The sequence below is a fragment of the Mauremys reevesii genome, linkage group 16, assembly GCF_016161935.1.
Source record: "Mauremys reevesii isolate NIE-2019 linkage group 16, ASM1616193v1, whole genome shotgun sequence".
In the NCBI taxonomy this organism is placed as follows: Eukaryota; Metazoa; Chordata; order Testudines; family Geoemydidae; genus Mauremys; species Mauremys reevesii.
In genome coordinates this window covers 26,334,212-26,357,903 of record NC_052638.1, presented here as the reverse complement: position 1 = coordinate 26,357,903, position 23,692 = coordinate 26,334,212, and the positions used below count along the sequence as shown (strand labels likewise).

Here is a 23,692-nt window from a genome sequence, read left to right as displayed (position 1 = left end):
GTTTCACCACCCAAAATCCAGAGACGACAGTGTGAAATAAATTTAGTCTAAAATGAGATCTCCATTATCTTAAACTTTCAAGAATCATCTTTCATTATATAATTTTTCTTTGACAATAATTAAGAATTAAACCAGAAGGACTTAAGCCTCTATCTAAAAATGTTTTTAGAGTGCATTTAAAATTAATGGTTCAGGCTGAGCAACCAGTGACCTACACAGGAAAGGTGAAAAGAAAGAACAAGTCAGGGAGAAATATCATTAGCAAGTAGTTGGAGTTGCTTGAGGTGTGGGTTGCTTGTGTATCGTGTTGGTAATGGTCAGTCTGTGTTACAACTGTGTTACAAAATGGCTGCCCCCTCACACTGTGAAAGCACAGTTCCATTTTTATAGTGTAGGCAGGACTGTATACTATACAGAACAGCTGTCTCACTGATCCAGGCTAAATCATTGAATGTTCCAGCGTATATGTTTTAACATGCTTCAAACCACTGGTGAAGCACTTCAGACAGAGTATCTGAACAGAAGTGCATGAAAGAACAATTCTTCTTTGTGCTAAAGAGCATACATCCATTACAATAAGTACTTCAGCCTGGATGCAGGACCAGATTTGTTGGTAGGCATTCCCTTGTTGCCTATGATTTCCCTCAAGTTCCGGCTGCCAGTTCCACCTGCACGGCAGCAGGCAGGTTTAATTCCTACCACAGAGCTCTTCTGAGGAGAATTCCAACATTTTCTTTCAAATTTTGAACTAATAATTTGGCTTTCTTCATTCTAGCTGCATCCCATAGACAGGTTTCCCTTTTGGGGAACTTTTTCCCCTCAGCTCTTCTTCCTTGTGTGATGTGCTACATTTGCTGGTGTCAAGGTATTTGCTCGGTTTTGATGATAGTTAAGGTTCCATCTATACTATATTACGAAATGGACTCAGATTTCAGCTGCAGTGGAGAACAGCCATGTCCTCTGACGCACATGTATTTTTAGTGTAAACCCACCCTAAACAATCTATCTGGGTTTTGTGCATGACAGCCTCTCCTCGTCTCGTCTGTCCGATTCAATGGATTTAATACAGTGTGTGAGTAACCACAACAATACAGGTGGAGAAACATCCATAAGAACCTTATCTGGGTGAAGGATGGGATTGTCCATCAGTACCAGGTCTGTTTAAAAATGAAGCCTTGAGTTAAAGGATGGGTCTTTTATACCCTTGAGCCATGGAGAAGGGCAGTCAGGGAGGCCCCAGCTGTCACTGATGTTGAAAAATCATATGGTGGGGTGGAGGCAACAACTTCCTCTTCACTTGATCATTTGGAGCTGAAATAAGGGGAATTTTTCAGCCTCAATAATTACCGCACAACCCTCTTTGTCCTTGACTGGCCCGTTTCTGAGTGGTCAGCAAAGGATCTTTTAGTTTCCAACCTTCTGTCGACTGATGAAGAACCTATGGGTTGTGTTTGTTGGAACATGCGCTAGACGGAATCTGAATTCACCAATGGAAAGGGTTAGTATTGGGCAGTTGCTTAACGGATACTGCCGAGAGTGTAGAAATCCACTGAAATAGGGAGCAGCCTTTGTGACCACATAATCATAAACTGTGGGCCTGCAGTCACACAAGGTGTTAAATCCTATACATAGTCCTTAATGAGTAATATTAAAGAGTATAACAGCTCTTATAGTGTAGAAGGAGCATCATGTGACGTTTTAGCCACAGGAATCCCATTGACTGTAATGAGTTGTTTGGCTGTTACCTCATTCGGTACTTGAAATTTTTACTTTCTAAAAGTTCAAAACAATGAGAAGATTCAATCTACTATTGAAGCTAAGTATCATATTTAGAAAGGATGTGAATGTTCATTTAAATACGTAATTCTTATTGATAGCAAAGTTAGCTTTTCTCCCTCTACATAATGCAATTGTCAGTTGTTATTTCAGTTTTGTCTCTCTTTCCAGTGTTTGTGTACATGGTTTTTTAAGGTACTTACATTGGAAACATTTTTTGTGGATGTTGCATAACAGCAGGATTTATTTAGGGCTCTTTAGTGCAAAGATCTGATGCTTCTGGTAATGCAGAAAGTGCTCTTCATTTTACAGTAAGTTATGATAATTGAACTAACTACAGACATTTAGTATTGCTTGGATTCATCTCTCTGCTTGGGCCAGAAAATACATTGGTAATTAATACTGGTTAACATAATTATTCATATTTAGAATATGTATAATTGTGAAAAAGCAATTTCAGATACTGGAATAATTTCACCTTTGCTGAGATGAAAGGATTTTGATTACACAAACCGCGTAAAGAATTATTGCCACCTATCCTGAAGAAATAGAACCATATAAACATATTTTCCAATGTACTAAGCAAATTCATTGTGATGTAATTTTAAAATAAGTTAAACTTATGATTCCTTGAAATGTTAGTTGTGTTTGTGTGAGAGAATAGGTAATAACATAAGTTTTCTTTTTTCTTAAGCAACTGATTTAAATACTCCGCTACACACTTCAGTTGATGTCAGTGGTGTAATTTTAAATAAGGCTATGAAATAGAAACAAATCCGTTGAACTGACCTGCTATCAAAATGTGTGTTTGATAATAAAACCAAGAGTTGGTGGGTAATTTCTGTTATATTTATAAAAAAATATATATTCCTTTTTAGATTCTGTCTGGGATAACTCACTGTAGTTCTCTGTTGCTTTATCTTCTCATTTTCTATATGCTTCACTCACTCTGTGTTTAGTCCTTTCCTTGTCTTCTTTCCTTTATGTGATCCTGTAGAAATGCAGCTTCTCTGTAGCAGCGCATAGCCCAAACCAACATTCAGGCTGTTTATTACTATATTAATGTAGTTTAATTCAAGAGGAGAGGGAAGGGGAAAAGAGAATGTATGATGCCTTTCAGAGAATTGAACTTGAGCATTTCAGTAGGTTCTTTTTATTTGTTCATCTGATGATTTCTGATGATGTTTCAAGAAATTAGATCCAAAATATTAACATTATTTTGATTGAAGGCTTGAATTTTTGTGGCAGAGTTTTGAATTTTGTATCCTTCTATTGTTTTGTGAACCTCAAGTGTTTAAAAATCATGAGTCAGTGTTCCCAAAATCATAAGATTTTAATAATAATAGACTTTGGGTTGTTTTGCCTTTTTTCATTTGGAACCTGTATGGTTCATGTTTTCAAGCTTTTCTCTGGAACCATGAGGGTTAGAAACTTGATTTTCTTTATAAAGCAGAGATTCTAATGTAATTGCAGGAACTGGGACTTTAAGAAAAATACTAAATATAACTAAATTCCTGATGAATTTGCAAGAGTTGCTTCTAATAATTCAAAATCTGTCTGAGCATCCCTGTACAGGTAGTTAAACTAGGGCTAAATTTGTATATTCCATGGAGTGAAAGTGCACAAGTTAAGTGCCAATATTTGTCTAGATTAAGCAGTAATATTAATTAACACATTTTGGCTCTTCATCAAAAGAGACAGCTAGTGTCCCAAAATATGTAAGTATGAAGTATATGTTTGAAATATCTGAGATTATAGCTTGTTTAAATATCAAGTGAAAGCAGCATGTGAAGGCCCCTCTCCTGGTACTTGCTGGCACAGATGTTTTTTGAATACTGATCTTTCAACAGCAGCTTCAGGGCTAGTTCAGTGAATCACCACTTATTGAAGACAATCATTGCAGAGATAAAGAAAAAGAACCTCTAACATAGTGGAAGAGCCACCATCTTAAAAATCCATAGCAAGCTAACCGCAGACCTCCATCCTCTACCAGAAAAAAAAAATTGCTGAACTGAATTGCTGAATGTTCAGTATCAAGTCCTGGATCAGTAGCAGGGTTGAGGTCCAATACCTTGTTTCACTTCAGGACTAGAAAGCATATTTTCATGTCATCCAGGGATAGAGATTCTCATATAGCCCTGGAAGATCCCAAAATTACTGCACTCTAAAATGGTGACATTTGATGTATAGAAAAGCTGATTTAGGTCAGTTTAAGAAGTATTCTAAATGCATAGAAAAGACTCCTTTTACTCCTTCCAGCCTTCTGCCCAGATGGTGACAATAGATGGGTAGTTACAGCTTGCCTTGAAGGTCACAAGACCTAGGCTATGGCAGATTGGTTGAAGAGATCAAGGACCCCTCCCAGAGAATGCCTTACCAGCAGCTCTCTCATTGTAATGGAGACTCCAGCTGAAGTGCCCCTATTGATCTCAGCTGCAGCAGTATGACATGAGGAATGCAGTGATCTTTCCAGGGAGCCAGATCCCAAACCAGTTAGACCTTTACAGGATTAAAGCCAATACAGTGAGTTCCACTTGGAAGACAGGGTGGATTCCAGAGCACTTGAGATAATGTGCTCTTGGCATGGAACCCTGCTTAATAAGCAAGGCACCACATTCAGCACCACCTTTAGCTTCTAAATGGTACCGAAGTGCAGCTCCATGTAGAGGGCTCTACAGCACTCTAATGTTAAGGTGATAAATGTGCAGCAGGATGGGCTTGTAGTTAAGGCATTGGTCTGGGGCTCAGGAGATCCGTGTTCATTTACAAATTCTGTCACAGACTCCTGTGGGCCATAGGTAAATTGCTTGAACCTCCCTATGCCTCAGTTCTCTATCTGTGTAATAGGGCTAGTAATACTTCCTTACCTCTCAGAGGTAATGCAAGGATAAATTCAGCCCAGCATCTAACCCACCCAAATTATGCACCCGCGTGACAAATGGAACGCTCAGTCCTTGTAGTAGGGATGCCAACATAAGCTCTTCTGGATGTCTCCCACCTTCCACCAGCTTTCACTGCCTTGTCCAAATTAAGTCATATCCAAGCCCCAGCTTCATTTAGATACTGGGTAATTTGTTCTGTTCTGGCTGGGTCAGACATGATTAAGAAGTGAAGCTGTTTTTCATTAGTATACTGAATGCATTGCAGAACATGGCTCCTCACAGACTCCCCCAAAGGCTTTTCTACACTCTTTGAATAGGAAGAATGACAAGATAGCCCCCTGTGGTATCTGGAGGGACAAACCTTGTCACAGAGGAGCAGTTGTCCACAACAACCCTTTGGATTTTCTCAAAAAAAAGCCACTCAAGAACAGCACGATCCACCCCTACAAGATCTGCAGATAAGTCAATAGAATCTCACAATCGGTGTTAAGGCTGCTGACAGATTTTGAAGGATTAGCACCAATACTCAGTCTTCTTCTTTTGTTAGGAGGAGGTCATATTTCATGCAACCCATGCAATTTCTACTCCTTGCCGCATTAGGCTATACATTTTACTCTTTGGAACAGAGTAATTTTGCAACAGTGCAAGATCAAGTGCCCTTGTGTTTCCTGTTCTAATGAGCAGTTTTTACTTTGTTCTTTATAGTCCCTTACCTTACTGCATCATTAGATTTTTGTAAATAAATGTATTTTTAAAAGTATGGGCAAGAAGTATTTAAAAATAATTGAGACTAAGAATTCTTTACACTAGATAAACTTGAGTATTCTGAAGGCGTAATGGGAGCTACTGGAAGCGGCGGCCAGGATGTCCCTCAGCCCGCGCCGCTTCCCGCTGCCCCCATTGGCCTGGAGCAGCGAATCGCGGCCAGTGGGAGCCGCAATCAGCCAAACCTGCGGCTGGGTTAGGTAAACAAACTGGCCCGCCAGGGGTTTTCCCTACACAAGCGGTGTCCCAAGTTTGGGAAACACTGGTTTAAATAAATTTAAAAAAAATTGGTCCACAGTGTGGACAAAATCTATTGCAAATATCTGTTTGAAAATCAAAGCTATTTACAACATTGTCCAGATGTTCCCCTAACTAGCAAGTTCACATTTTTGTCATTCCTGTGATAAATTTAAAAAATATATAAATTAACAATAATAAAAAGGACTCCCAGGCTGAATTCTTGTTTACCAGGTTTAAGTCCAAACTGGATTTTAACCCCTGAAATAGATTTTTATTAAAACCAATATCCTATTTTTACTGTATGAAACAAGATTCACAATCAGTATGTTGATGCATTTCCGTAGACACTGTCTGCAATAAAAGGCAGTGGAAACATTAGACATGACAGACTGTTCTGTTTAACTGCAGCATTGTTAATGAATTAGGCTACACTGAGACTAAAATCATCTGGAATATTTTCCTACACCCGCTGCAAACAGGTTGAATTATTATGTATATCCCTCTGATATAAGCAGTGAGTCAAGAGGCAATAGAATAATTTTGCATGTATCTCTGTTGACAGCAAAAACAAAAAAAGAAGAGGAGGAGGAAGTAAGTCAGCCTGCTATGCAAGAATATAGTGTGGCTCTGTGCCAGCGAAAGCATTCTTTTTTCACTGGCAGAACAGGTTTGCGTACTGTGTGTATTCCTTTGAGCTGTGTAACACAAAATACTCTGACAGAGGTTCAGTGATCTTAATAATTTCCCCTTATTGGCCAAGACAAATCTGGCTGCTGCTTCTCTTGGAGATGGCAACGGTAGTTGTTCCCAACTGACTGCAGAAAGGAGTTGACCTAACACCCAGAAGCAGACCATTTGAGGATTTCTTTCTATGCTGCTCAAATATTTTTCTCAAGGCATACTTTTAGTACCGCTATATATCTAATAAAATATTTGGGTGTGTTTGGAAAAAGTGTTTATAGTCCTCCTCTGTGCCAGAAAGGATTGCACATTAACAGGGAAGAAGAGGTTTAGGTGTATATCCTCATGTCAAGGTCTCTCCTATAGATGCTTCTCCAGAAGAGGCAGTGTTAGGCCAGCACCATCAGGTGGATTTTGTTCCCCTTCTCCCTGCCATCTCTTTTGATGTTAAAATGGACCTAGTGGGCTGGACTCATCTACTTTTTCCTTCTAGCTAAAAAATACATTTTCTGAGACTGGGATTTTGAAAGGTTCTTAAGGAAACTGGGTGTTTTAAAATCCAGTTTGATTGGATGCCCTAATGCCCCTAGGCTCTTTTCACAATCTCAGCATGGGGATTATCTCCTTTACAAGGGTTATCAACTCAATTCAAGACTCTCTTGGACTTTCCATTATCTAAAATATAATGAAGACCTATTGAAATAATGAGCTCACCCTTAAAAATATCATCTACCTACCTGAGATACCTGCAGTCTCCCAAGAAGCCTGCCTTGATGCTCCTAAAGTGGATCTTTTTGTTGTGGCCTGTTCCAAATTCTTATCCATTTCACTACATTTGAATGTCATCTTATGATATTCTTTTGATGAAAAGGCAGAGGGAACCTTGACTAACAAATTGGAGATGGCAGCATCTCACTTAAGAATTCCTGTCTTACCCATTGTATATTTCTGCAGTTATTCAGCATCTGGATTGAAGAAAATATACAGCTGGAATACAAGATCCCCTGAAGTGTTAAAAAGAATATCATCAAATGTAACTGGGCCGCCTATGGCTTCAGTGGTACAATCAGCATGTAGTAAATCAGATCCTTCGTTATAGGAAGCTTTGTTCTGGTCAAAATTGCTCCCTGTTTAAGATCTTAGAAATCATAATACAGGAGCATCTAAACTAAGACTGATGTCTTTCATTGTTTTCTTGATCCCCTGCCCACTTCTGCCAGGACCATACCTTAATTTTGAATGTCTTCCTCTCTTACAACTTGGGAGAGCACTTAGTGGATGCAGTTAAACATCTCTTCCAGATCCAGGCCCTGTCCCAATTTTCAAAGATGTTGTTCTGAGGTGGTCTGTTGTCATTGATTTGTGGTGCTGGCAGACTTCACCTTATTTAGCCCTCAAGTGCTTAGTAAGTCTGAGCCATCCTTAGTCCAGCAACACTATCTTAGTATTGTCATAGGATTTTGATCAAACCTTTATTTAACTCTGAAGTTTCTCTTGTCCATACTGGTACCATACATTTTTGACCATTCTGTCAGTAAACACGTTGCCTCTTCAGAGCTTGGTTTCACAATATCTGCCAAGGATAAAGTTGAGGGCTGAAAGTGCTCCAAGTTCTTCTTTCGTGTTGTAAGTGAATCTTTTTGGAGTAATTTTGTTTCTGTTGCTCAATAAGCACACTAATTTTAACAAAAGTTTTAAAGAAAGTGACATTTAAACTTTGTTAAAATAGTTTAATAGTTTAAATGAAAAATACAAATTTAGGTATAATGGTTCATAAGAGAGATAGTGAATCAAGAAAAGATTTTTTTTTAAATTGTTAATACAGCTCTGAAAGTGATTTCTTTGTGAAGCCCCTTGTGAGTATCTGTCTCCAAAGGAAAACAAAAATATCCTGCTGAATGGATTGTACATTGGAGGTGCCAGAATTATTTACATATATATCTTAGATAAGAGAAAACTTATAAGTGTAAGTCAATCAAAATATAATAGACGATTCCCATTATCAACTCCCTGCCCTTCCGGTCCCTGGGTGATGAGTTAGTGTCGCCCCCTTTGCTTCTTCAGTAGAGTACCTGCCTCTCTTCCCCCTCCCTGGGCAAGCCAGACAACACACTCCTCACCCCACACACACATTTAAGGTGTGGTGCGGACTGTATCAAGAATGAAAAGTGATGATAAAATGTTACATATGTGTCTAAGGAACTATATATATTATTTGTCTGTTTGCACAAGGGGGCAGAGTTAAGGTTATACATAGTCTGCCTTTTACTTTGGCATTTTCTGATTGAATGCTTAACTTTGCAATGTTTATAGTTTTATTTTTTTTAATGGAAGTTCCTATTTGGTGTTATCAGGATCTTCCCAGTCTGCATACATTGATATGTACAGTCCATGTACATTTGTTAACTCTTTTCTTCTCTAGACACTAGAATATGTCTCACCAGTGATAATTTCCCCACTGTTTTAATCTGTCACAAATGTCCTGTCTTACCCCGTTAGCAAAAAATGAAGCATTTGGGCCTCAATCATCCAAAGACTTGTGTACATACTTAGTCCCTTTGAAGTCAAGACTACTCATAGGGAATAAAATAGTCACATACGTTAAGTTTTTGTAGGACCAGGGTGTATGTATTCCTGTAAATTTTTTTGCTTTTACTATTGTGTGTGAAGGCAGTTTCTGCTAGTCTAAAAGCCAAAACTGATTTTATTTAAGCAAATACCTCAGTTCTATTTTTTCACATTGGTAAAAGCTGGTTCTGTTGGTGAGAATGGAAAGAAGGCATATTTTAGTGAAGTCTCATGTTATTTGTCAGTGAGAACTCGGCAGCAGCATTATTATATGTTGAGTATAGGTTTGGGCTGTCATTCAGATTGTGTTTCAAATTACTGTAAGCAATTTATTTTATTTTAAAAATAATTTAAAAAATTGTAATTGTGATTTCTTTATATCGATGTCCTTTTGTTACACAGTCCCTTCTAGTGAGTGACTGGGAAAAATGTTTTTTTATTTTTGTTTTGCCTGGAGTCAAACAGGAATATGCTGGTTAAAGGGATTCTGTGGTAGAGTTGGACTGGGGAGGGCCTGAGGGAACCCAGGGAGCCATGTACCACCAGCAGCTTGTCTGTGCTAACTAATTATAGCTAGTGTATTGTTTACTTTAGTGGTGTACTCCTTATTTATTAGTTGCTTAGTTACTGCCTGCCTTTGAGTTAAGGCTTGTGGCCAGTTGCTGCAGGGGTGGTATAGTTGGAGGGACAGACATCAGCCACTACAGGAAATCACAACTCCCCGACCTTGTCATGTATTTTAAAATAGAGAAAAATATTGACAACAGAGGGGAATAGGAGGGTCAAAAAGTGAACTGGACAAGGAGAAAAAATTGGGAAAACTTCAGGAACCTTTTCTCTGTCTATTAGGACTGAGAGTTAAAAATAGACTTAAGAAGGTTTAGAGAAGAGATTTACAATAAACACAAAGGGTAATATTTTCATAAGTGTCTCAGTGATTTGGGAGTTTGTCTTATATCCAAAAGAAACTAAGGTCTGGTTTACACAGAAGTGTACTAGTTTCAGTATAGGTGTGATTTTATATTGCTTTAGTTAAACTGATGCAACTATATAAGTTTCAACCTGGTTTATATCTGTTTATTTAGCTCAGCACAAGCTAAACTGATATAAGAGAGTCCACACACACAAAAGTGCACCAGTTTAACTCAATGATTTAAGTTAAATCAGTGCAATCTCTGTGTATAGACAGGCCCTAAGTCACTTCGGAGCCCAAGTAACTGAGACTTAGCCTCTATGGCTATGACTACACTGCATCTGGGAGGGATTCTTCCAGCCCAGGCTGACAGACTTGTGCTAGCGGTGCTCGTGCTATCATACTAAAAATAGCTGTGAAGATGTTGTGGCTCAGGCTCTCAAGCCTGTGATGGACACAGCTATTTTTAGTGGTGCTGCTGGGGAGGGGAGAATGTATGACTTCTAATAGAACCATAATATTTTCCTACAGCTGTATTTGAGAAAGTGGAAGACATCACAAACATTATCCATAGCGCATGGAAATGGTGGCTGTTCATGCCAAAATCAGCAGATAAGACGTATTTCCCATGCTTTGCTGAACATATCAATCTCTTGCAGAGCCAGGACAAGAACAGTGAGATGCTGTACGAAGCTGCATTTCTCTACAGTGGGCCATTTACTGAACAGTTTAAAGAAAGCTCAGTTAACAGAACCAGCAGAGTGCAGGACCCATAAAAAGGCAAAGTTCCAATCTCCAAAGAAGGAGGTAGAAAGTAAAGGGAACATAACAGGTTAAACAGCTTCGGCCAAAGATGTGAGTACCCCTAGGCAGACCAGCATCTCTAATCACTGGTAGTGGTACTAGCTCTGAGGGGAGGGAAACTCAGGCTGGTGCTCTCATGTAACATTAAAAAGGACAAGCATTCTGACGGGAAAAAGTCATTGGCGTGGGATTTCTTCTCTTGATCAAAAAGATAGCAGCACTGCAGTCTTACTTTCCGTATAGAATAGGTGTTAGCAGAGGATTTTTTTCTTCCTAGGCTTTATCACTGATCTGTGATGCTTCTTCCCAAGATGTAAAAGAAGTCACCTAGCTGTCTGTCTCCTTAAGAGATTTGGGCTTGTCTCAGTTTTAATCTTCTTTGTTACCTTTTTCCTATTGCAGTTAGAGATTTATAAGGAATGTTTTTACAAAGCAGTATGCACCTGCAGTTCTGATGGACATAGAAAATACGTAAAATGTCTGGCTCTCCAAAAGTCAACATTAATTGTGTGTTCTTTGCTAACAATTCTTCATAAATACCAGCAAATGCAGGTTCAGAAGACTGCTTTTGCTTTCCTTGATTGAGCTTGAAGAAGCTCTTTCTCTCAACTTTTTCTTCTTGGGAAAAGTTGACAGCCATTAGTCCTTGCTTTTTGGTAGAGCTCTGGCTGAGAAAAAATTCTCTTCAGTTCTTATTAGCCCCAGTTATAACCATAACTTTCAGAGCTCACTTTTATGTTCTTGTTAAATTGAGCTTTTACCTTACTTTAATAACAGAAGGAACATCTATATAAGAACTGTAAGTAATGTTCTTAGTATTTTTGTGAGCTGTGCAGATAATTCTGGAGGATGTAAGAAGAGAGGAGGCTTTTTTACATTCTTCTAATTTCACAAGATATCTTCACTGGTTCAGATCCAGCACTGGAAGAATTCTAAAAGAACACAAGTTTAAAATAAGGGGTAAAATGTCTTTTTAGAAGAAAATACAAAGAAAAATGTCATCCTTGGCTAATCTATATCTTCTTTCCCCACTCCATCATTGTACAAAGATATGGCATTCTGCACATTTCCATCCCACCTGGTAGCTGAAGTTTTACATCCAAACAGAAATGCCCTATGTCTCTCTGCAAACCTGAAGGTATCTCCTACCACTTGTTTGATAATAACTTCCTAATTTCTTCAGCAGTATACTCTGACTCAGGGAGTATGATTTCTGAAACTAAAATATTGAAAGAATCTAAAAGGTGAATATCTAAGTGCATTCCCTTATCTGCTGTAAGAATTGCTTTCTATCTAAATCTTGAATAAGTTATTGAAGATTTTAATCAAGAAATCTAATTGATATTACTAAATGCAAAATCAACAGCTGATTTTACTTTGAACTGGGCATGTTCGTTGGCTGCTCCTGCTTATAGACAGGAAGAATTACAAAGTGTTGTCTTTGATTCCATGCTAGATCAGCAGACTTCCTCAACCCTCACCCATTTGTTCATGGCAGAATCATTGTTAAAACAATCATAAATTATGTTAGTGAACTCTTCAAGTTTCACCCGAGATTAAAATTGTACTCTAGAGACTTAGACTCATAGACTTTAAGGTCAGAAGGGACCACTATGATCTTCTAGTCTGGCCTCCTGCACAACGCAGGCCACAGAATCTCACCCCTGTGATTATCTCCCATGAGACCATAAGTAAAGGATTTTTTAAAGTAGTGATTCTAAAGCAACTTCCATTTCTATAGAATATTTCCTCTAGCTCTGCATGGTCAAATAATATAAAGCATCTACTCTGTAAGTTAAGAAATCACAGGCATCTGGTCAATTTGCAGCAAAAAGTTACTAATTATGAAGCATATATAATATATGTTCCCCCCTCCCCCTTGGGAAAACTTAAGAACCTTAAAATTTTTATTACTGATTCAATAGACATCTTCTTAATAATGTAGTGGAACGACTCTAAACTTCCAAATATCAGCTTTGAATACCCAAAGGTTTTATGGCTCATAAGCTGGTATTCTTCACCATATTTATTTTAGCTAGTGTACTCCAGTTAATTGTTCAAAATTTGTGATCTACAGATGAGTTTGGAGTGAAATTGGGGATTTTCAAATAATCGCTATAGCAAGAGGCAAGTAACTGTGCATCACATACAACTTTTAAAAGGGCTTGTGCTATCTTTTTATTAAACTACCGTAATTAATCCAAGTGATAATCAAAATGTTTTTTCATACCCAATGGTCTAAGTCAGTGGTTCCCAAGGTGGGGTTCCCGGAACCAAGGGATCTGCTGTGGATTATGCAGGGGTCCGTCCCTTGAGCCAGCGCTGGAATTGTTTTGCTACATGGAGGATGCAATTTTTTTCTCAAAATGGTGTCCTCCACACAACATGACAGTGCAAGAGATCATGCTAGCAGGGGGCATTTCCACACTGGCAGGAGTATTCCAAAGTACCGGAAATGAAAAGGGTCCGGGACATCTAGTCAGATGCCCAAGGGAAAAAAGTTTGGGAGCCACCTTGTTTCTCATCTTCATGTTGCTTAATTACTACATATTGTTGTGGAAAAATGTATTAAATTGTGCGGAGGAAGCAGTTGGGTGAAAAGGAAAGCAAAAATTCTCATTGTGGAAATGTTACTCAAAATGTAGGTTCTGCAGAATGGTTTTTCGCTCCTCAACTAAATAATGACTTCACCCCTAATCCTTTCCACATAGGATGAGCCTATAAACAAGAACCCACTATAGGTTACTAATCAAATTTTTAGTTACTTAGTTTAACTGTATATTTAGAGACATTGCTGTTTAATTTAAAAGCAGGATGTATATTTAATGGAGTCCACTTCAGTTAGAGGTATATTACAAATCAGATGCAGGACAATGTGGGCAAAGGAAAGTTTTCCCAAATAACTTGGGCTATCTCACACAACAGACAGGAAATCATAATTTAAAACTTTCTGAACTGTTTAATACCTCATTGCACCTGATATCTTTGGCTACCTGCTTTGTGAACAGATCAAAATGTCTTGATTTTTGTTCTGCGTGTTGTGGTATCACTTTATCCAGAAAAACACACTAACAGCATCTTCCACCTGTACTTTCTCCCTCTCAAGGCAAAGCTACCTGAATTCTGTGTGGTTAGAATGAACATCAAGTAAAATAGACAAATCAAGCTGTATCAGATTAATCCTCCTTAAGCAGCTTACACTCCAGTTGCATAAATGACTACATATCATGGAGAACTTGTTCAGAATTGACACCAAACTAGAGAGAGAGAGTGTGTAAATAAATAGTTTTACCTACCTACTTTGAAGTCTACCCTTCAGTTTGAATTCTTCTTCTAAATCTTGATAATGGAACACTTCTGGCTGACTGTACCATATCATCATGACAATAGATATAAGAAAAGCATGTCATGTTAACAGAACACTACAACTGTCGCACTTTGTCTTGACAGGGGAATTGCAGCATATATAGAGTAATTCATGTTGACAATAAGAACTTGTAGATGGACAAATTAAATAGTGAAATCATTATAGAAATTTATCTAACTGATTGAGTGGTCTTAGCAAATTGGTTGAGCCAATTACTAAATCCAAAAGGTTTTGAAGATTTCTTCACCACCACAAATTACAGATAATATATTTATGTGTCTGGGCTAAAAACATATGCATTCCAAAGATTTGCAAAAAACAAAAGACAATCTCCTTGCTCAAATATTTTGATAAAATCCTTAATTTTAAAATTTTAGACAAATTCTGATATCTTTTTTACCCACTTGAACTTTGAGAAATAATTGTGAAAAGGAGTCTAGAGACTAGCTGAGGATAAAACATTGTAAACTTATTTAAATATTTTATTACACTCTATTTAAAAAGACACGTCTGTAATTTGATAGCCAATTTCACCTTAAATTTGTATTAAATATTTTAAAGACTACTTACACAGTTCCATGTGTATCCTTCATTTAGACTGTTTTCCTTTGTGCAAATCAGATTTTTGTCTAGATAAAACAAAGATGAGACTTTAAATAGGAAAATAAACACATCGTAAGAGATACTATTTATAAAATAATCTTTTCTCTAATATCTTTGATATTTCACAATTTTTATTCCCAGAAATTTTTTATATCAAACTGATTTTTTTTTGCTTTAACATGTTTACAAACTGTCTAAAATGAATTGAGAAAATGAGTTCTTAGGATGAATATAGTCTCCATGGTTAGTCCACTTGGTGAGAAAATAATATCTTATTTCTTTTTCTGCAAGACATGTATAAGTCCATAACCATAAATGCACACAGGTAAACCATTCTAAGAACAACAGAGGGGGCTTATTTTGCCACCCCACCTCTGTTTTCAAGTAGTCACCTTTGCACATATGTGCCTATCTTTCCTCCCTCCATAGGGCTTCGCTTCCTGACATTTTCCTGATAGATGGGTAGTGCCAATATGAGTTTTAAAATAGACTGTAGTGTTCTTCTCAGACTTTAATCCTTTCTGCATATTATCTCCTTCTCAGATTTTCAGTGTCCCAGGTATTCAGGAGCTGTATTGCATAAACAATCATAAACCAACCATGTTTTAAGGGTCAGAGATGCCACTCCCGCCAGGGCCTGTCACCTCCAATTCTGACGTCAGCCAAAAGCAGTAGCTAAAGAGCATAATGAGTGGCTTCCTTTCACCCAGTCATTTTGCATATTCCCAGCCTGAGATGAATGGTAAAAAGAGCTCGGACTCAGATCCCTATTTGGCTGGGCTATAAGCAAACTTAAAGAATAACTTTTACATGTGTTTGTCAGAAAATATAAAGGTTGCATATTTAAGTTATTTTTTAAAGCCCAAAGTGAACTTGAGTATGAGCACCTTCCAAAATAATTCCAGAACAACAAAATTCATATTGCTTTAGTTTCTGATTCAAATCAGTGACATGCTTTTACTGCTCTTGGGGTCTCCCTTGTGGCAGTGTGTTGTACTGTGGCCAAGCCCTTGGGTCATCTCAAAACTGTTTATTTTAAAACTACAGTATTATTACTGAAGGCTTTCTTACACAAAACGTCTGCGAGCAAGGGACCAAGCTATTCTATAACCCTCATTTAACTCATATTCTTATTCTGGACTGCCCCTTAATATGGATTAACCACTCTAGACTCACATATGGAAGATGGCCCATACTGATGAAGTACTGAAGGGTGAACTGACTGCATGCCAATAAGGGGTAAAATTCTGGACGGCTGACTAAATACAAAAGTGCCACTAATTTCCTTCAGAGGTAAACAAACAGGTTTTTCTGTTAATGTTTGTCAGGATTTTGCTAACATATATTTGCAGACTCTAGCTCAGGATAATAATACATTTTATTTATATGGTGCCTATTTGTCATGGAACCCTATTGCACTTTGATAAATAGATGACAGTAAGTATTTAAAGAGAGAGAAAACTTTAGCAAATAGAAAAATCTTGGCCATGACAGGCCAGTTCCATGGTACTTTTAAAGTTGGAAGGCCAAGCGTTCTGGAAGCACAGGCTGCAGAGTCAAAAATATACACTAGCTAGGACCCAGATTGAACCAAAAGCCTTATTCTCTCCCATTAAGAGGGCACAGTCCTAAATAGGGTGACAAAAGGTCATTATGAAAATTGGAACTATCCTCCTTTAGGTTTTTAAACTTTAAAATTAAAGCCCTAATCTTACTCCACACACATGTAAATTGGCAACCACTGTAGAAAGTGAAATAGAAGGTAGACTGAACTCCCACTTCCCACCCTTCATGACTGTGCTGTTTCCTTCTGTACAAGCTGAAGGCAGCGAATCTGCTGCATGGGCTCCCCGTTGTGGAACATGGTGCCATATTACAATATGGAGGTCACCACAGCGGTATTATGATTACCAGGTCAGAATGTGAAAGGGACGGCTGGCAGGCTGGCAACATTTTTAGTTACTTTTTTGTCCTAACCACAATTGGCACCTGATCATATAGTCAGCTCTGTCCAGGTCCACACCACCAGAGTCATGATTTGTTCATTCATGATTCATTATCAGAGACCTGAGGGAGTAAAACTTCCCTTGCACCTGACCAAACCTAACCAATCAGCATATTTATATATCTTCCTAGGATACAGTCTCAATAAATTTCTAGTCATACCCTCATGGATCTCAGACAGATCTATAGGTATAGCAAATTCATTAAAGGCCCTACTGCAGCAGAGCATTTAGAGCATGTGCCCAACTTTAAGCACATGAAACCTAAGCCTGGAGAGAGAGAGAGACACTTTGGGAATTATCTACATAACAAAGTGATATCCCAAACTATATATTTGTAAAATGTTTCCCCAAAGCGTGTCTTTTGGTATATATACTAACTGCATCAGAGCCAATGCTAACCCAGGGAGAACACCACTTTCAGTGTAGTCCAAGGTGATGTGAATTCTTCCATTGTCACTGTGGCTCTGCTTCTATGGGTAATCTTATCTTCTGTGCTTATCCCTTTGCCTTTGCTATTCATATCCAATGCTTGTGTGAAATATTTTCAAAAATTCCTTGTCCCTTTATTTCTGTTTAAAGGAATGTTGACTACTAATTTTTGACATTGGGACAATCAACTAAAAAACCCATTGACTGGTTTTCCACACTCAGCTTGATTATGCGTCCTGTATTTTAGACTTCTTTATCTGGATTCTTATCTTGTACCATGATGCTATTGGTTGCATTTGCCTTTGCATGTTAACAAGCGTAAGACTGAGTGAGTGACAGTATGACATTACTGTTAGAGGAGATATTTTCTGCACAAAGACATGGCATTTCTGTAACTTGGGTAGCCGAGTTGAGGACCACTTTGTAAAATGATACCATACCAGAGTAATATGTGCGTATGATAGACATGAGAAATTATGCACATTATGGGTATTGAGTTATTTCTAGTGATGCACACTTTTCAGAAGAAAGGAATATTTTAATGATACATGAGTTCAAAAATTTAAGGAAATCATTTCCACAAACAAGAAAGATTTAAATTTTGGCTATAATTGGTTGGGATTAGGCTTCTAGAATAAAATATCTTTTCTCATCCACGTAGAAGTCTCCAACTCATTTGGCTCCCACGAGAGGCCTATGCTAAATTGGGGAAATGTAATTCTGAGATTCAGCCAGATTGTGCCGAGTAGACTGGAGAGAGTAAGAAACAGTAGTCAGTACTTTGTCAGCTTTCTTGTAACATTTCTGTTAACTAGAACAGCAAGGTATTGGATCTTAGACTCCTGCTTTAGTTGTCTAATCAGCTTCAGTTTAGCTGACTTATGCAATAGATAATTGAGAAGTAATCACTAAGAGTTTGCTAATCAAGTGGAAGATGTATGAATCTTGGGGTTGATTTCTGATGTACTGCTGCACAGATACTGTAGAAGGTTACCTCTTCTGATTGAAGTCTTTCTTCCTTTTGTAAAAAAGCAGCATAATTAATCAGGCCTTAATGAATTCAGGTACTGCCATTTGTCACCTCAACAGAGAAGTTATCAGAGCAGGTTGAAATCCAAATTGTAAATATGGTTACTATTACTATTTATTATTTTAAAAATATTTTAACGTGTAATGTAATAATAGATTCCTTTTGTTAATGCTTGGGAAGGCAGATGTCATATTGTCAGGCTTTAAATATATATTCAGATATGATGTCAGACAATTAACTTAAAATTATGTAAAGCTTAAAATTGTAAAATATCTTGTAAGGTGGAACAATACTTAGGAGATTTTTTCCTATAAATGAATGTGCCAGTTTTGCCTGGAAATATTGCATAGCCACATGTGGAGTCTCTACAGTTTGAAATGGAAAAATCAACTCAAAATCTAATGTATGTGTTAATTTTATCTTTACAATGAAAAATCTCAAATACATAGTGTGGAGGTTTTATGAAATGACCAAAATTTTACAGTGTTACACCTAATGTGGTATTAGTTGCGTTAATTGTTATAATCTATAACATTGGGGGGGGGGGTTAACTGCTTTGGGAAGAGAACTCATGAGCCAAGCAGGGTCAGGCCTGGTTGTTCAGTACTTCAGTGGGAGACCTCCAGAGCAAACCAATGTTCTGCAAGAAATAATTTAACTCTCAGCCACTTCCTTGTTACTAAGGTGGTTTTGTACGACTTTTTATTGAGATGTGAGATTGAACTACTAAGAGACACCGCAGAGAGCTGAATTTGCATTTGTTGAATTATCTTGGTAACAGTATTTTTCTTTCTCTGTTAAGACATTTTCATCTGTAATCATTCTCTCTGCACGCACAGTATAGAAGAAACAGAACAGTTTTCTTTTTCATGTAACTCTTTAACAATTAACAACTTACCCAACACTATCCTAGTAATAGTTAAGAGACCAAGGTTTAGTCTACACTACCACTTAAGTCGATGTAACTTATGTCACTCAAGAGTGTGTAAAAGCCACCCCCCAAGCAATGCAAGTTACATCGACTTAAAGCAGTGTCCACACCGTGCTATGTCCGCAGGGAGACACTCTTCTGCTCACACAGCTTCCGCCTCTTATTGAGCTGGAGTAATTATACCAACTGTAGCGCACACTCCCATCGGCATATCGTGTCTTCACCAGACATGCTACAGTGGCGCAGCTGCATCAGTGCCGCTGTGCCGATTTACTGCAGTAGTGTGGACTAGCCCTCAATCTCTGTTTTAAAAAAAAAAAAAAGCTGGTAAATTGAGATAAATAGGATCACAGGAACAAATTGTTTAGTTGTGCTGGCTCGGCCATCAACTCGCGCGTTTCTCCCTCTCTCTCTCAGGATGGAAAAGGGTCCATGTCACCATGTACTTGGGATGTTTGTTGTTCCTACAGTACATGGAGCTTCTCTATGCCTGAATTCAGAGCTCCCTATAATAATCTAGCAAAGGGGAGTTAAGGAACACACACAGGGAAGTATTACGTAACTGTTCTTATTAGATATGCAAGCCATGTTGTGAAGCAATAATGCAAGTGCTTAGTAATCCCTTTTCTTCACCTACGGTGTCTGTCTGCTCTTTCTTTGTATGCCGGCAATTTCATAAGAATCCTGCTCTCTAACTACTTCAGAGAACCAGAATCTTGTAAACATTTCGTTATCATTGGCACAGAATAATAAAGCAGACAGACAACTGTCACATGAATGATGGTGTAACTTGTACAAATGCCTGTGTCCCAAAACAGGGCAGGCAGATGATATTTTTAGCCCACTAGCCATAACTGTGTGAACTAGAAGAGGCATAAACCCATTTGTGTGAAGTTTTAATCTATCAAACACTGAAGATCCATAATTTGGACAGGACCCAGAACCTTTCAAGATTCATACTCTCTCTAAATTGATTACAGTAAGAGGGCTGAAGAATCTGCAGCAGATCAGGTGGAAATTTAATTACATTATGTTTAGTAGTATCTTCCCCCCAAGTTTGGTTGCAGTGAAATATGGTGAATGGGTAAAAGTGGAGAAATATCAGAGCTGAATGTTACATTGGTTCCTTTTGCTCCGTTCCCTGGATGCTATCCAGCACTTCTGACGCTATATGTCATCTGACTGAAGCAACGGGGAGGGTTTTGGAGGTGATCCTTGGTCATTATTATCAATTACATGACAATCATCTTTGTCCACCTCCCTTGTCCTTCTAATGATGATTTCTTGTACTAAGGATTTTGGAGGGTTGAGAAGACTCATATATGGTGATGATGGTTATCTCTGCTTCCCACCATAAAATATAGGGGTGAAAGCACCTGTTAGGTGCATAAAGATTATTATTTATTACTTCTTTTATTATTAATGTTTATGATGGTAGTGCCTAAGGACCAACCAAGAATGGGTCCCTTTGTGTTAGGCACTCTACAAACATGTGTTTGCAAAACTCCTACAAGTCTTTGTTAAAAACAACCAACCCCTCCCCCCGAAAAAAATTCTAGATACTGTTTATAAGACTTATAAGGTCTCCGAGTTCCACCATGTTTAAATATAACCATAAAAATACTAGCACTTGCATTTATTTTCCCTTTAATTTACGTAAGTGTATTTAGTCAAGGCTTAACGTTAATTTGTTGAGATCTGATGCAGTCTGAATTTTTCCATACTAGTGCTACACCACCATTTTCCTATCCCAGAGAGATTAGTCCCTTGTGATGTATTCTGATAGCTGGCCACCACCTTTTACCTTTCTTTTTGCTTTTACCCTCTCTCCCCCCAGTTCCCTTCCTTCCCTTAAAAAATAAAAATAATAATAAATTCAAGGCTACTTTGTTTTTATGCGAAGAGTTCATTTTTATGGGTTGAAACTTCAACTGGAATGAAACAGATTTTCTGTGAATTATAATCATGTTAATTAATTCTCTGTCACTCCATTATGATAATATGGAGACATTTCAAGAGAATGTAGTCTAAAGAATAAAATGCTATAAGTATTTATATACTTTTATTTCAGTATTCTTAATAGATTTTCAAGATACAATATTTTATCAATGAAAGAGTATTTTGGAACAAGATTAACAGTGCTTAGCCAAATAATAAACTAACTCTGAACATACATTTGTGTAGACCTTGGTCATATTAAAGAGGAAATTAGGTTGGATCTGCTGTGCCATGAGATAAAAACCCAGTCTGAGCTGAAAGTCTTAACAGTTTAAAAAAAAAAGGCACAGTTTTAGAATGAAATGAGAGTGGAGACTTGGCAGGTTAGATTTGTTTTAAGTCTATAAGAGTTAAAATAACCCTTTTAAAAAATTTGAAACTGTAATTTACATGTTACTTTATTATTCAGATTTATACTAAAAGGGCAGCAGAAGTATAAGGAAGTTGTAAATTATTTTTCTTCCCCTTTATCTCAGTGAAGATTTATTTCAAAATCTGTTTTTAATATTTTTAATTTTGTTGTTATTGTTTTGCCAGAAAGTAACTTGTTTCTCTCTATTAATGCTACTAAGAAATAAAGATGCTTTTACAAAATGCTTTCAAGCACAAAAGAAGATGGTTTTCAAGAGATTATTTTACATATTTACATATTTTACCTTAAGCATTTTGTAGTCACTGTCTACTGGTGAATGTATCAGATTTTTACACTCTTTCAAAATGAACCAGTTTTGCTTCTAAGCCATTGCAAAGGGAGGAAATGAATTCTAACTTTTTTCACTTCATTTTCACATCCTCACATTTCCTTATTTCACATGGTTTAAAACAAAATGCCTCCAGCATTATTTTTCCTTTCTCAAGAGCAAAGTGAATGTGACTTTTCTAAGGGGGTCACAGGATGCCTCTAAGGCCTGTGGGTGTTACTGGACTGCTGCCTGCTTTCAGCTTAACTGAAGGGCTTGTCATAGTTTTCATCTCCTAAGAAATTAGCCTTAGGCGCTGGCCAGAAGCAGGAGAAGGCAGCATTATGAGTCCCACGCTGGTTATTTCCCACTGACATCAAATCCTGAGGTTTTTAAATTAATCCCACACAAAGACAACCCTTCATTTCAGTGCCAGTTTGAAATTAGACTGCAATAATGACCTTTTAAAGATGTCTAGTTGTTAAGATAACCCCCTGTTGAAACTTAAAGGTAGCCATTGCACCCTGTGTTGATAAGACATAACTGATGCTTTAGCAGATTTTGTAAAGGTGACTGGAAGTCATGGCCAGTGACTTGACCTATGCTGCCAAAAGGAATGAAACTGATAGCCAACCAAGACTGCCTACCCTTGTCTCACACTAACTTTTACATCCTGAAGCAAACAAAGGATCTTTACAAAGTTCCAGCAGTCAGATTAGTTACAAACTAGCAGAAAAGAGGACTTACCTCAGCACCAGAAGAAGTTAATATTCAGATAGTTCAGGATGTGAATTCATAGCTTATATTTTAATTAATGTTTTTGTTTAAGGCAGTTGGAGAGTGTTGGGAAATTAAGTATTAACAGTAACTATTAATATAAATGACTAAAGAGAGTGATTGATCTGTGTAACTGCAATGCTACATTTGCAGCCAAATCTGGTCTAGCAGAAAATGGTACACACAGTACAGGAGATTTTTGTCTATTGGAATAATCAGTAATGTGCATTTAGTTCTAAGTGAAAATAATCATCCTAATTTTTCCTGTATTTTCACCTTCGGGTTTTTCATCATTACCCTGTATGAATTCATCATGTGCAAAGCTGTCTTTCATTATTAATAATAAATAAGTATGAAGGTAGAAGTAGTATCTCTTTGCTGCAGTCAAAATAGGTATATGTAAACAAAGGTGAGACACTGAAATTGAAACTAATACTACATATCTAGAGGTATATTAGTATTTATTAGAGTAACTCTTACTATTAACATTTGTTTTTGTGCATTCAAATTATGTAGAGTATTTAACAGGTTGCCATCATATTGGGGTTTGGTTTTTTTGTTGTGTTGTTTTTTGTTAAAATGACTTTCAGGCATCTGTGTCATTTCTTACTGCTTAGAATTGAATATTATATACACAAACTTAATTTCAACTATAGCTCTTTCAATTTTGTGATGTTTAAAGTAGAATGGAACATCGGTTTGATTACTCAAGCCAGTTTGATACACAATATGTATAGTATATAAAGATTTTAATAGTTTAACCTTTATCAATGGCACCTCTACTTGAAGATATTAAATCTTGTATTATGTCCTATAGACTGACAACTTTTTAGCTGTATGAGAGGACTTGACCTTTGAGTGTTTTCAGTTTTTTAATTGCTGTTCTTCAAAAATATACATTAAACATTTTATTATTTTGTGGTACACTACACCATCTGCTGACATCATACATAGAAGTCTTATTTGTAAACACGGCTGTTTCATGTAAGGTAAGTATTGTGAAATCTTAGTTTGAATCCAGAGATTTTGTGTAATCTATAGAATGCAGATGTTTAATACCTTTTTTCCTTTTTTTAACCCTTAGCATTATTTAGAAACCATAAGTATATCAAGAGCTTCATTTCAGTGTTTCACAAATGAAAGGTTTTTCAAAACACAAACACACATAAAAATAGACTGTTTAAACCTTTATTTTCTGTGTAGAGTGCTAAAGAAATGTGATTATTTGGTTTTTCTGTTTAA

At 37.3% G+C, this 23,692-nt stretch overlaps 1 protein-coding gene across 4 annotated transcripts in view; it reads left to right on the top strand.

Moving 5' to 3' along the window:
* LOC120384350 (transcription initiation factor TFIID subunit 4-like) overlaps window positions 1-23,692 on the top strand; it is a 195,573-nt gene that overhangs the window by 138,397 nt on the left and 33,484 nt on the right. The window lies entirely within an intron of this gene.